At 42.0% G+C, this 15564-nt stretch overlaps 1 pseudogene; it reads right to left on the minus strand.

The window, feature by feature from the left end:
- Positions 1–11695: 11695 nt before the first annotated feature.
- LOC129532092 (small ribosomal subunit protein uS10-like) lies at positions 11696–14096 on the minus strand (annotated as a pseudogene).
- Positions 14097–15564: the final 1468 nt, after the last annotated feature.

Below are 15564 nucleotides of genomic sequence, written 5' to 3' on the forward strand. Positions count from 1 at the left end.
GTCAACCTAAAAGCTCATCAGTGGTAGACTGAATAGAGAGAATGTGGCACATATACACCATAGAATACTATCAGCCATACAGAAGAATGAGATCATGTCCTTTGCAGGAACATGGATGGAGCTAAAGGCCATTATCCTTAGCAAAGTAATGCAGGGAACAGAAAACCAAATACTGCATATTCTCACTTATAAATTGGGAGCTAAATGATGAGAACACATAAACAGATAGAGGGGAAAAATACACATTGGGGCGTTTCAGAGGGTGGAGAATGGGAGGAAGGAGAAGATCGGGAAAATAACTTATGGGTTCTAGGCTTAACACCTGGGCGATGAAATAATCTGTACAACAAACCCCCACGGCACAAGTCTACTTATGTAACCCACCTGCACATGTACCCCTGAACTTAAAAGTTAAATTTAAAAAAAGACATATTTTAAAAAAATCTATTACTAAGGCTTGCATGAAATTTTGAGATAGGAAGAGAATAGGCTACGAAGAGAGTACTGCAGGCAGAACCAGAACCTTTCCCACAACCACCTCCCCATTACCCCTTCTGTTTTCCTTCCTTCCTTTTTTGCTCCCTCCCTCCCTCCCTCCCTTCCTTCCTTCCTTCGGTACATAGTTGCATGGATGTCTCCCATAAATGGTGTCCATGAGTCCACACCTGTTTTAGTCTGCTCAAATTGCCATAACAAAATATCTTCGACTGGGTGGCTTAAACCAAAGGAAGTTATTTTCTTACAGTTCGGGAGGCTGGAAGTCCAAGGTCAAGGGGCCAGCATGGTTAGTTTCTGGGGAGAGCCCTCTTCCTGGCTTGGAGATGGTGCCAGCTCACTGTGTCCTCACATGGCATGGAGAGAGAGAGGGAGCTTTCTCTCTTCTTATAAAGCCACAGCCCTATTAGATTACGGCGCTTCCCTTAACTCATTGAACCTCAATTACCTCCCGTGGCTTGAAGATTAGGACTTCAACATATTATTTTAGAGGGGGAACATAATTTAGTCCATAACAACATCCTTTGCCCTAAAACTTTGTGGCTTGATTTGGCAAGTGTCAGCAAATGCAAAGCAGAGGTGTAAATGGTACAAGCACATTCCCACTTGACCTCCTGCACACTTGGGCTTGCTCACTCCTGCACCTCTACCTTGCCATGAGAACACATCTCAGCCAGCCTCATTGAGTGATGCGAGAGACATGTGGAGAAGAGCCAGGACCATCTTAGAACAAGCTGACGGGCCAGCTGATCCCCTAAAATGTGAGTGAGCCCAGCCAAGGTCACCTGAGCTGGTGCTTCTTCAGCAGAACTGCCCAGCTGACCCATGGATTGGTGAGAATAAAAAATGGTTGTTTCAGGACACTGAATTTTGGAGTGGTTCGTTACACAGCAATAGCTAACGAATATCCTTTCTCTGTTCCTTCTTTTTCTTTTTCAAAAATATGTTTATGTGTATGTGTACCTTTTTCCTACATTTCTTCTGTTAGAGTTTAAGGACTGAATCATATCTCCAAATTTCCTTTAATTCCTGATCACCTGAACTAGAATGCTACCCTTCGTCCTCTCTAGCCTTTCACCTTTCTTTACTTTTCTTCATGGCATTTGTTGCCGCTTGACATACTATGTCATAGGCTTATTTGTCCATTGTTTACCTCCTCCAGTAGAATGAAAGCCACATGAGGGCCTGGACCATGTCTGTCTTGTCAGTGTTGCATTCCCTGCATCTAGAACGTGTCTGGCACTTAGTAGGCACTTTATAGGTATCTGTGGAATGAATGAGTAAATGAGGGAATACATTTTTGGAAACACTAAAACAATGATATTTATTAGAGATGTGTTTGTATATGTTTATGTATATGTAAACTGAGTCCTTATGGCATGGATTAAATAGAGTAAAACAGAACCTAGGATTTCAGTTTTGGGGCTGGTGCTAGCATTTTGCTGAGGTACCAAGACGCATGCCAGTAAAAATGGACAAGGAAACAGCACAAACAGTTGGCTTTCACTAACCAGAATGAAGAGGATAAATGTTGCCAATGTGTGTATTGTAGGAGTAATAAGTCCTTCAAACGGGGCTGGGGAATTGTTTGCCAAGTGGGTTCAAGCTGTGGCCTTACCCACAACTATGTGCTTGTATTAGCAGAATCTGGAAGCTTCACTATTTATGAAAGGATTGGGCTTTTTAAGTATTATTTATAACAATTCATCTCTTTTCCGAGAGTGTCTTATCCAATTAATTTATTGGTAATTCAATTACTCCCTCTCCTCTTAAAAGGGAGTGGGTCAGGCTGGACACAGAGGTTTATGCCTGTAATCTCAGCACTTTGGGAGGCTGAGGTGGGCAGATCACGAGGTCAGAAGTTCGAGACCATACTGGCTAACATGGTGAAACCCCATCTCTACTAAAAATACCAAAAATTAGCCGGGCCTGGTGGCGGGTGCCTGTAGTCCCAGCTACTCAGGAGGCTGAGGCAGGAGAACCTGGGAGGCGGAGCTTGCAGTGAGCCGAAATCGCACCACTGCACTCCAGCCTGAGCGACAGAGCGAGACTCTGTCTCAAAAAAAAAAAAAAAGATACAAAAAATTAGCAAGGCATGGTAGCACATGCCTGTAGTCCCAGCTACCTGGGAGGATGAGTTGGGACAATGAGCTGTGATTGTGCCACTGCACTCCACCCTGGGCGATGAGACCTTGTCTCAAAAAATAAATAAATAAATAAATAAATAAATAAATAAATAAATAAATAAGGGAATGGGTCATTTAAGGAAAAATAAAGTCATGTTCAGAGTTCCAAGCCATCTGCAGTGCAGTGGGGCCAAGTGGTCAGCTGGCTTCCAAAGCAGAGGCTGCTGGTGGCAGGCTGGCCAATGGCCATATTAATGTTCTATGAGATCTGGATATTACTGGCTGTCAGTAAGTAATTTGTGTGTGTCTTTGGGAGGTAGGGAATTGGCAGGGAGGAGTAGAAAGTAGGGGCATTCGACTCTGGTAGAATTGAATATGAAATGAGTGATATGGAGGACACCAAGTATTGAACGTTGCTGCATCAGCATCTGTTTCAGGAAGAATTCCACAGGGGAAAGGATGAGGTCTCTTTCATGCCTCCATTAATCCCCAAGTTTCATTCACAGCAACACCATGGTTGTTTTCCCTTTTCTGGACCTGCCTGGCCACCCTCCCCCAGCCCAATTCACTTGGTTAAACGAGTACTTATGACAGCCATGATTGCTGAACACGATTTTGCTCTTGGTTGGAGTTCATTTGTCCAACAGCGGCACCTGACCTGGGCTGAGACCATCAGAGTCGAGAAGTAAAACTGAAACTGAGAGAGAGAGAAAGAGAGAGCACACGTGCCCTTTCATAATTCTCCAAGGGGATAATTATCAGCTTTTTTTTTTTTCCTGAGCTCAGTTGCAGTCCAGCCTATTTCTTCAAGAATTATGATTAACTCCTCTCTGTTTTTTGCCTTAGCTAGCCTAAGTAGATTTCTCTTGTTTACAACCCAACACACCCGTATTATGCCCCTCCCTTGTTGCCATTCATGGTATACCAGTTCCATGCCCTGTGGGAGGTGCTGTCTCTGGCTTGAAAGCCAATGGGCCTCAAGTGTCAAAGAACAAAGGAGACCAAAAGGCTGGAGCTATTCACCCAAGTCTCCAATTGGTAAGAAGGGCTACCTGCTTGGCTTTGCTGGACAGTGAGTCCAAGGGGAAGGGTCAGAGATCCCATGGAAAGAGTGATCAGAATCGCTCCAATTCTGTCCTTGAATTTCCAATCTCATTGGTGTTTCTAACTGTGCTTAGTAATCTTCATTTACCTGAGTACTCTTCTATTTACAAACTTTTAGTGACTTCCCACTGCTGGCTGAAGGCCACCCAGACACTGTGACCTGCTGTTTAAGGCTCTCAATGATTTGGCATGATTTTTCAGTTTTACTCCCTAGATGTCTCCACACAAATTTGTACCACTTTACCCCTAAGAGAACAAGTGCTTGCATACCTGGTCCCTTTGCCATTTTGGGCAAGAAGGCTGTACCTGTAAATTTTTCAGGATTTTGATTTATGTTGCCCTCTCAGAAAAATTTTACAAACACACCCCGCTACCATAGGATAAGAGAAGGCTGCCTTCCTGGTATACTTTAGAACATCAAGCACTATTCTTTGTAATCTTTGCCAATGGAATGGGTATTCCTTTGGTTACTAATGAGGCTGAATAGTTATTCATGTATTTCAGGATAATTCTTTTATGTATTGTGTTTTAATGGTCTTGGCTAGTTTTTCTACTGTGAATTTACAACTGTCATTTTTCTTGTGAGAATTCTTTTTTTTTTTTTGAGACAGAGTCTCTCTCTGTCACCAGGCTGGAGTGGAGTGGCATGATCTCAGCTCACTGCAAGCTCCGCCTCCCGGGTTCAAGCGATTCTCCTGACTCAGCCTCCGGAGTAGCTGGGATTACAGGCATGTGCCACCAAGCCCAGCTAATTGTTGTATTTTTAGTAGAGGCGGGGTTTCACATGTTGGCCAGGATGATCTTGATCTCCTGACTTCGTGATCCACCTGCCTCGGCCTCCCAAAGTGCCGGGATTACAGATGTGAGCCACTGCACCTGGCCGAGAATTCTTTATTAAAGATATCAACTCTTTGTCACATATGTTGCAGAAGCCATCCTTAACTGATTGTCTTATTTTACTATTGTGTATGGTTTTTGATGTATAGAACTTTATATTTTTAGGAGGTGTAATATATTGCTTTTTTCCTTTGATGGTTGCTATCTTGGGTTTTTGCTTAGAATGGCTGTTATTTCTCTTTTAATTTTGCTACAGCTTATCTTCCAGCTACACTGAGGCTTTTTGAGGGAAGGGTTTATTTTGTTTCCAAAGTTGTATCCTTTGACTCTACTCTCTGCTCTATTTCAGTATAAGCGATCCAGAAGGAACAACTAATTAACTTATTGGCTGCTGTGGCAGGCAGCTTTTTAAGATGCCCTGGATGATACATGACTCATTATTTACATCCTTGTGTAACCCTTTCCCTCTGAATGTGTGCTAGACCAGTGACTTGCTTCTAATCAATGGAATATGGCAAAAATGATGGATGAGATTAAGCTATGAAGAACTGTGGTTTCTGTCTTATTCCCTCTTTTTTTTTTTTAACCATGCAACAAAACGCTTATTAACATTTTGAGCAGGTTCAGCTATTACCGAAACTGGTAATTTATAAACTTAAATTGGGGCAAATGGCTTTAGTGCAGAGTAGTGCCATCACTGGTCACTACGAATGCAAGACTGAAGAATTAATAGCCACCCCTCAGATGGAGGACCAGGTGCAGGGCTGACTTTTTCTGAATGTTGTAGTCACAAACAGTGCAGCCATATTCTAACTGCTTGCCTACAAAGATGAGACTGTGCTGGTCAGGGGGGATGCCCTCTTTAACATGGATCTTGGCCTTCACATTTTGCAGGATGTCACTCGGCTCCACCTCCAGGGTGACGGTCTTGCCGGTCAGGGTTTTCGGGAAGATTTGCATTTTGACCTCTTGGAGGATGCGAGGATGCTGCAAATCACCAATCACATTCAGCCACTGGAATGCCTCCAGACGCTCGCTCAACAAGGCCATTCGCCACTCTGTTCCCTCTTTCTTACTTGTTCCTCATGATGCCTACAGCTGCGTGAGGCCCACATGATGAAGACTAGAGGGCAGCTTCTAGCCAACCCCCAGTGAGGAACTGAATTCTGCCAACAACCACATGAGTGACCTTGGAAGCACATCCTTCTGCTGAGCTTTGAGACGACAGCAGACCTGGCGGCATGAGAGAGAACCTGAGCCCCAGGACCCAGAAACATGGTGCCCAGATTCCTGACCCGATATGAAATAACAAATGTTGTTTTAAGCTGCAAAGTGTTGGAGTAATTTGTTACATGGCAATAGATAATTAATACAAGTGTTTAGTTCTTCTAGTCTTTGGGTATTTTTCTTTTACTTCTGTTGAAGAAAACCCCATTCCATTTACTGCTTCAAAAAGTAAAGGGGAATCTCTACAGGGAACCCCATCAACTTTGGAAATCTCAAGTGTCTTTATGGAACATATTTACAAGCAACTGATTTGCTGAGGATGCGGCTGTGTATTGCCATTGTGGGTAATGGAAAACATGTTTCTATTCATTTTTCCTTCCCACAGCCTCTGAGGAGGATGGAGCTGGTGACTACAGGAGACCCTTTAGTTTTGCTGAACACAGTGATAGGTTTGGGGCTGCAAACTGGGACAGAGCTGGGATACATGGACTGGCTCTGTCTGCATCTGGGAGGAAGAGTCCAGGGGAAGTCAGGACATGGGAGAGAAGAGTGATGTGGGATGTCAGGAGAGAAAGGGACCTTCTGTGGCTGCATGATGGGGATGGGACTCTGGAGACTGTGGGGTGTGCAATAGAAATCCCTCATCTGTGTTTCCTGGTGCATTTTAGTAAGTTTACATGACTTCTTAATACATCCCTGCAAGTGGATGTTTAGAAGAGCTACCAATGTTGAATTCTTATCCAAATGGGGGCATGAATGAATTAGACACAGTTTCTGGAAGATGAGGGAATAGCTGACATGCAGGTCACGCGGGGTCAGCCCTGAGGCAGGCAGGGGGCTTCGAAGCCCCTTGCCTTCTGTATTTCAGCTCCTCACTGGGCCCAGTGCCTCGTGCCTGCATGCTGCCCTGAGATTGCCAATGCTCATTCACAGGTGCCCTCACCCTACCACCAGGACACAGAGCTTGGCTTTTCTCCCTCCTTTCCTGTCCCTCCTTAGACTCAATGTTTTGCCATCTTATTTTTCCAGAGCCCTGACTTTTTTTTTTCCAGTAAGAATTACTACCAAACTGGAGGTTTAATCTAGCAACATGAATCTCAGTCAATGTGTCAGCTCTCCTGGAAGAGAAAGGGCTTTTTCTTTCTGATCAGCTAACGTCATGCTAAAGGGATGTGATAATCTTTACTTCTTCCCCACTGAGGCTGGGTTATCTGGCCGTCTTGAACTGAGGTCACAACTTTTGAAAGACATCCAGATTTTCTACTCTATGGCAACAGATTATTTCTGCAAGTTTTAAAGGCATTTTTAAACATCTTTAAAAACATTTTTTATCTGCTCATTTGGTTTTTAATCTTCACTAGGGTCAGATATTTTTTGTACTTATAGGAATGGCGCTGGGCCCGGGCAATCAGAAATGATTAGACCCACATGGTAACCTGCAGCCCCCAGGGTTTGAGTTAAATGGCTATCCCAGAGGCTGCCGAAGATGGGGAGCTGATGTGAAAATTGAAGCAATTACCCAGATCACTCAGGCAGAAGAATGTCTGAGGCTTTTTTTCCCTTGAACAATCCAGATAATTGCTTCAATTTACACTTCTTACTGGCGGTAGAGATGGGTACAGACATAGCTCTCCAGGAATGGGCTGAATAGAGGGAAACAGTGCTTGGAAAATGAGTCTGATAACTCAGGGGGAGAAAAAACTGGGAAAAATTCACATGCTTTGGCCTTGATTTCTACCAGCCTCAAGCAAGTCAAAGTGAGACTGTTCATTGTTGCCTGAGTGATCTAGGTAATTCTCTATTTTGTGTTTCATCTTCACAACGAAGCTTTTAGGGCCGTGCAAGTGTTGCTGGTGGAGACGGCTGAATAAATCATGGCTGGGAACTTCAGGTTTGAGACCCTTACCGTGTGCTGGCTGGTGAGTTTCCCAGTTCATTAACCACTCTTGAAGGACCTGCAAATCCTTGCTGTGAGGAGGCCTTGCAGGTCAGGAAGGAGAGGGGGCAGGTAGGCGCTCTCCTTGCAGAGCTTACTACACCTGTTAATTTAACTATGAGTAAAAATCAAGGTAGCAGGACTTCATGATTCCCTGAAGCAGATGGTTCATTTACTGAGACCCTCAGGGATTCATTTCTGCAACTGAAAATCCACATTTGTTAAAACAATGGAATGACAAATGAATGTATCAAAGATTTATTGAGTTGCTACTTTGTGCCTGGCATTATGCCAGACCTTGGAATAATCACATAATTTCATATTAATACAGGATTTTTGTTTTCTTTTCTCGTGTTTTCTTGGTGGGGGCAGGGGAATGATTCGTTTGATCTCTTTACAGCCTCTTCCAGACTTTATTTCCAATGCATTTTCTCAAATATTTCTCTTTTCATTCTCACTTATCAAGAGTAGATAATATTTTTAGCACCGTTTCAACAGATGGGATAAAAAAATAAACATTCAGAGAAGTTCAGTACATTTTCCAAAGTCACAAAATTTGTTAGCAGCTGACCTGGAATGAAAAATAAACGATCCTGAACCAAAGGCTCCATCTGCAATGCAACATCATTTCTTTCAGGTTCGTTACTGATTCATTTGTCTTTGCCATTATCATGATTGTGATGGATATGGATTGATCATCCAGAAAGCATTTATCAAGCATGTAAATAAGATATGATACCCACAACATAAAGAAGCAAGACACACACACACACACACACACACACACACACACACACACACCCCAACAGCATGAAGAATACTGTGAGGTGAAAAGAACTAGAGAAGAGTATCAGACAATATGAAAGTGATTGCAGGGCAGGCAGAAATCAGATGCTGAGTCACAGGGACCGACGACTTGAGAAGAAAGAGAGCCCTGTGGGTTAGAGCTGTTCAGAAAGATTCCTTTAAATTCTATTTTTTTTTAATTGTGGTAAAATACACACAACATAAAATTTACCGTTTAGCCATCTTAAGGTGCACAATTCAGCGGCATTAAGTACATTCGCAACATCATGCAACCATCACCTCTGTCTAGTTCCAGCACTTTCTCATTACCCCAGATGGAAACCTCTGTAATCGGGAAGATTTTGTAGAAAGTTTGGTAGAATCTTGAGGGATATAGCTAAGATTTAGAGAGGCAGACAGGTGAGAGGAAATCCACAGGGCATATTAGAGTGTGAGCTGATAGCACATGTACAGTGTCTGGAGCATGGTGAGGACTGCAGGGCTTTGTGGAGGAGAGTGCTGTGCAGTAGGTTTGGGTGACTCTCATGGACTTTCCCTGTATAACAGCAGGTTTGCCTTTCCCTTTCTCTTTCAGGATCACCTTCCTCTAACATGTTCAGAGGAAGAAGCGTTGGTCTCACATCCTCCCAAGGGAAGCCCACCTCTCCTCTGTGGTTGCCTTCTAAACCCTCTTTCAGCTTTGCTGTGGAATGGCTACTCTGTCTGACCTTATCACTGCTGCATCTCTGGGATTCTGGTCCTCCTGCAACACGATGCTGCTGTTGCTGCTGGTGCCGCCGCCATGTCCATCTCAGCCAGGAGCTGGTGGGGCAGGAGACTGTTTTTGTCTTTGCCTTGGTCTGTAATTCCTTCAAGCACCACTGACAGACTGAGGGGTGCAGAGACTTCACTGGAGGAGACTTTATCATGGGGGAAAATCCTCAAAGCTAGGTTCCATTTTTCACTTTTCCCAGAGTCCAAGGGTCCAGGATCATCCACAAGACACAATACTCCTCACCAGTACATTTTCTGGATGTTATTTATGGACCAATAAATTTTGAATTGACAGTGGCATCTAGATCAGTGCTGTTCAGTAAAAATATCTCATGAGCTACATATGTAATTCAAACATTTCTGGAAGTCAATTTAAAAAAGGAAAAAGAAACACAGGTGATGTTTTATTCAATTATTTAATATATTTTATTTAACCCAATATATCCAAAGCATTTCCATTTCAACATGTAACCAATAAAAATAATTATTAATGAAATATTTTACAGTCATTTTCACACTGTCTTCAAAGTCCTGTTTGTATTTTACACTGACTGCCCATTTTGTTATGGACATTAAATTTTTATTAGAAATACTTGATCTGTGTTTAGATTTTATAAAATTTACAGTTGAAAATGTGGATTTACCAAGTTGTTCTAAACACACTTAAAAGTTTCCAATAACTCAATCAGGTATCAGCTTCTAAATTTAAATTGTAATTAATTAAATGAAATAAAATGAAAAATTCAGTTTCTCAGTCATACTCAACCCATTTCAAGTGCTCAGTAGCTATTTGTGGCTAGTAGCTATTGTCTTGGACCATGCAGATCTGGAAAGTCTAAGACCAACAGCACCAACTAATTGCCACGATTATTTGATTTGCATTGTGTCCAAAGATGATTCCAGGTTAGTCCAGTGATAAAAATCCTTGGCTTGACTGTCAAGTTTTTTGCATGATTGGATCCTAAATTGCCTTTTGACTGAATTGCTTATTAATTCCACTCTAGTCACTCAGGCTTCCTCACTCTTTTTGGGCACGTAAACTTAACCTGATCCCTGCACTGTGACTCTTGCTGTCCTCCACCTTCAAGATTTAAAGAACAGGCAAGTTTATTGGCTCATGAACAAGAAGTCTAGAGCACAGTGGGCTTTGGTTTTGGTGGATCCCAGTGGCTTGATCATGTCACCAAGGACCCAGCCTCATGGTTTTTGTCATATGCATCTTTGGCTTCATCTCTGGTCTAGTTTTCCAAGAAGTCATAGAGTATTTCCTATAGCAATTGGAGCTGGATGTTATCCTCCAGCTGGAGATGGAAAGGAAGAGTAACACAATTTCTTTCCAAAAATTTGGCAAACTTTTTCTTTTGTCTCCTTGACATTTATCTTGCTCATCCCTGAACCAATCACTGGGAAAAAGAATGGGGTGGTCACGTTTGACTGAGGCTAATCAAGACCCATTCTTGTATTTGGGAACAATTCTCCAAACCACGTTCTTCCTACACAATAGGAGAAGGGGGAAACACATCATCTCAATAACCAAAACACCTCTTTTTGGTTTTTCACTTCTTCTTTTATCTTTTTTTATTGTGGTAAAATAGATACAACATAAAATGTACCATTTTAACCATTTTAAAGTGTATGGTTCAGGGGCATTAACTATGATTACACTGTTATACAGTCATCACCATCATCTATCTCTAGAATATTTTCCATCTTCCTGAACTGAAATTCCATACCCATTAAATAATAACTCCCCATTCCCTCTCCCTCCCGTATCCTGGCAACCACCATTCTACTTCCTGTCCCAGGAACTTGACTACTCTAGGTACCTCATGTAAGTGGACTCATATAGCATTTGCCCATTTGTGACTGGCTTATTTTCACTTAGCATAATGTCTTCAAGGTTCATCTATGTTGTAGCATATGTTAGTACTTCTTTTTAGGGCTGAATAATATTCCATTGCATATATACACCACATTTTGTTTACCTATTCATCAGTTGATGGACATTTGGGTTGCTTCCATCTTTTGGCTATTGTGAATACTGCTGCTATGAACACAAGTGCACAGATACCTGTTTGAGTACCTGATTTCAATCTTTTTGGGGGTATATACCTAGAAGTAGAATTGCTGGATCATATGGAAATTCTATTTTTAATTTTTCGATGAACCACCATACTGTTTTCCATAGCAGTTGTACCATTTTACATTCCATTAACCATGCACAAGAGTTTTTATTTCTTCATGTCTTGGTCAACACTTCTTTTCTTTTCTTTCTTTCTTTTTTTTTTTTGGTAGTAGCCATTCTAATGGGTGTGAAGTGGTATCTCATTGTGATTTTGATTTGCATTTTCCTGATGATTAGTGATATTGCATACTTTTTATGTGCTTATTGGCTATTTGTATATCTTTTTTGAAAAAATGTCTTTTCAAGTCCTTTGCCCATTTTTTTTAAACAACTGGCAATCAATTTATTAAAATAGTTGACTTAGCATCTCCAATGATGACTTCCACCTCAACTCCTGGCTCCATACTGATGGAAGTAATCTGCTTAATCTCAGAAGGGCTGTGCAAGTCAATGAGTTGCTTGTGCATTCTCATCTGGAAATGATCCCATGTCTTAGAACCTTCACCAAAAGGAGTTTTTCTTGTAGCGATTCTCGAAGTCTTAGTAGGCATTTGAACTGGTCCTTTCACTTTGAGATTCCTTTCCTTTGCTCCTCTGATCAAGTCAGCACACACCTCCTCCAGGGATTTTAAGCTGTGGCTCATAAAGAGTGATTTGAATTCAGTGAATTGCCACCTCCGGCTCCACGGGTGTTTTTCCAGTATCTTTAAAAGCCACAGCTGCTGCGTGGCTTCCTGACCGACTGGTTCCCTGGCGAGAGCAACAGCAGTGAGTCAGGAGCAGGAGCAGAAGCGGGCAGACCACAGCTCGGCACCATTTTCGACGACGTCTTCCTCAAAGAGCTCTAACTTTTTTTTTTTTTTTTTTGAGACGGAGTCTCCCTCTGTAGCCCAGGCCGGAGTGCAGTGGCGTGATCTCAGCTCACTGTAACCTTTGCCTCCCAAGTTCAAGCGATTCTCCTGCCTCAGCCTCCCGAGTAGCTGGGATTATAGGCATGCACCACCACACCCGGCTGAAGTATTTTTAGTAAATATGGGGTTTCACCATGTTGGCCAGGCTGGTCTGGAACTCCTGACCTCAAGTGATCCGCCCACTTTGGCCTTTCAAAATGCTGGGATTACAGGTGTGAGCCACCGCACCCTGCCCAAGAGCTCTAATTTTTAAATAGCTTATTTACAAAGCACTCTATGCTTCAGGTCAAACATTTGTCAAGCATCTGCAATATGCCAAGAACTATACAGACTTCATTACCTAATTTTAAAATTAAATTAAGACCCAGAGAGGTAATAGGATCTATATAAGAATGCTCGAAATAGTGAAAATAGCCCTGTATCTGGAGGTTTAGCTCTGCCACTATCATGATTTCTACTGTACAACATACCCATGCAAGTCACTTTAAATTATTTCATAGGTTAAAGGCCTTTTTACCAAAAAAGAAAGAAAAAATTTTAAATTAAGTCCTTACTCGTGCCAGGACCTGTGCTAAAGTGTGTGTGTGTGTGTGTGTATATATAATGTTTCTCATTTAAATCTCCTGAAACCTCTGTAAGATAGGTTCTGCTATTATCCCCATTTTACAGATGGAAACATGAGCTTAGAAATGCTAAGTCACTAGCTAGAAATAATGCAGCTAGTAGGTGACAATTATTTGAATAGAGTCTGACATCAGAGACTGTACTCTTTTAAGCACACACACAGTATTTGGATACTCTTGTATCACAGATAATATAGGGAATTTCAACATGTAAAACAATTCAATTAGTTCACAATTTTAGTCAATTTGGTACATATCATTCACATGCTTATAAACAGAAAATAACAGGAAAAATCAGTCAACAAACACCTGGGGAGAGAGGGAAAAGGCAACTTCATTTCTCTTTTGATAAGATTCTAAATACCACAAATAGGAGAAAACAGCCAAATCAAAAGTTAGGAAATCCGTAACTTCAAACTTCATAAAGCATAAAATGTGTCTTTAAGAAGCAAAGATTTAGGGAAGTCCCATTTGGGCACCCCTCACTCTCAAAAATGAGAGAGCTGTTCTCCTTTTTCTTTTTTCTTTTTTTTGGCAACAGAGTCTCATTCTGTCACCTAGGCTGGAGTGCAATGGTGCGACCTTGGCTCACTGCAACCTCCGCCTCCCAGGTTCAAGTGATTCTCCTGACTCAGCCTCCTGAGTAGCTGGGATTACAGGCGCATGCCATCATGCCCGGCTAATTTTTGTATTTTTAGTACAGACAGGGTTTCACCATTCTGATCAGGCTGATCTCGAACTTCTGACCTTGTGACCCACCTGCCTTGGCCTCCCAAAGTGCTGGGATTACAGGTGTGAGCCACCGAGCTCGGCCCTGTTCTCCTTTTTCTTTCTTTTGCCTATTAAACCTCTGCTCTTAAAATGCACCTCCCCCTCTGGCCCTGCACCCCCCCACCCCAAAAAGAGGCAAAGATTTAAAAGGTTAACAGGAAAAGACTACTTTATCACATTTAGCTTGAATGCTAAGTAGTAACATTTACTAAGGTCCACAGTTTACTGCTTACTACACAGTTTACTACTTTACTACACAATAACCCACCCTGGACTGATGGCTTCTTCAGGAACACTGAGAGAATGTAAAATATAGGAATCCTGATAATCCTGCATTCTTTGAGCAATCATTATAATCAAGCTGATGTTTTTATCCGTCATCATTGTGTATAGTTCCTTTGTTATAATTGCTCCTTTCTCTTTGGTCTCACATTTTTTCACTCTTTTCACCATTGCTCTTTTGGGTTTTGTCTTTGGAATCCAATACATTCTCCAAAGAAACTTTAGCCAATGTGCCACCATCCTCTCTTCCTGTTTCCTGCCTTTTTTGTTGTAGCTGCTGTGCTTCCTTCTGCCTGTCCTTTTCCTCAAGTTATTTGCGGACTTCAGCTTCTTTATATCTTAGTTTAAGGCTCTCAGAGAGTCTTTCAGCTTCTTCAATGGCTTTTTTGATGTTTGCAGTTCCAAGTATTGAATGGACGTAATCCTCTTAGTGCTTATTTTCTCTGGTTTAACTTCTGTCTTCTTATTGAGGTCTTTTAGTGAAGAACTCAGGTAGAGTTCTTTAGGAACTAAAGCCACAGCAGGCATGGTGAATTATCTTTACTTTTCCACGTTCACGATAGATGCTATATTTCCTTAAAAGTAGTTTTTTCCGTGGCGTCGGGTGCGCTTCACTAACACCAGCCTTCTTGCCAAAGGCCCATCTCCCAAGAACTCGAGGGAGAATTAGCCTTGGCTACCAAGATGGAATCCAGCCCAGCTCATCGTCCTTTGCCCATTTTTAAAATATTTTTTTTGGTTGTGAGTTATAGGTATTCTTTATATATTCTGTATATTAACTCCTTATCAGATGTATTATTTGCAAATTTTTTCCCATTTCATGAGTTGCCTTCTCACTCTGTTGATAGCATCCTTTGATGTGCAAAAGTTTTAATTTTGATGTAGTTAAATTTATCTGTTTTTTCTTCTGTTACCTATCTTTTTTTTTTTTTTTTTCCCTGAGATGGAGACTCACTCTGTCGCCCAGGTTGGAGTGCAGAGGCACAATCCTGGCTCACTGCAATCTCTGCCTCCTGGGTTCAAGCGATTCTTCTGCCTCAGTCGCCAGATTAGCTGGAATTACAGGCACATGCCACCATGCCTGGCTAATTTTTGTATTCTTAGTAGAGACCAGGTTTCACCAGGTTGGTCAGGCTGGTCTCAAACTCCTGACCTCAAGTGATCCACCCATCTCAGCCTCCCAAAGTGCTGGGATTAACATGCGTGAGCCATGGCGCCCGGCCTGTTACCTATCTTTTGGTGTCCCTTTTCAGTTGTTTTGAATCCTACTTAGCCCATTTCCTATATTAAGCCTTCTCAGACAACACTGAGAACTTCATCCTCTGTACTCCCACTAGTTTCTAAGCTGCCTGAGGGCGATGACTTATTTTGCAACCTCCCTTCAAATGAGAGGCCCTACGGTATCTCCCTTGAAAAGGGTTCACTTAATAAATCTAAGTTTACAGAGTGACAGCAAATGCCATTTTCTCAGTTAATAGCTGATGAATGAACAGATGAACGAATGAATGATGACTGAACACAGTGACACACAGATACGTCTCTGTCCACTTGAGATAATCCTGACCTC

The sequence above is a fragment of the Gorilla gorilla genome, chromosome 11 (assembly GCF_029281585.2).
Source record: "Gorilla gorilla gorilla isolate KB3781 chromosome 11, NHGRI_mGorGor1-v2.1_pri, whole genome shotgun sequence".
Taxonomy (NCBI): domain Eukaryota; kingdom Metazoa; phylum Chordata; class Mammalia; order Primates; family Hominidae; genus Gorilla; species Gorilla gorilla.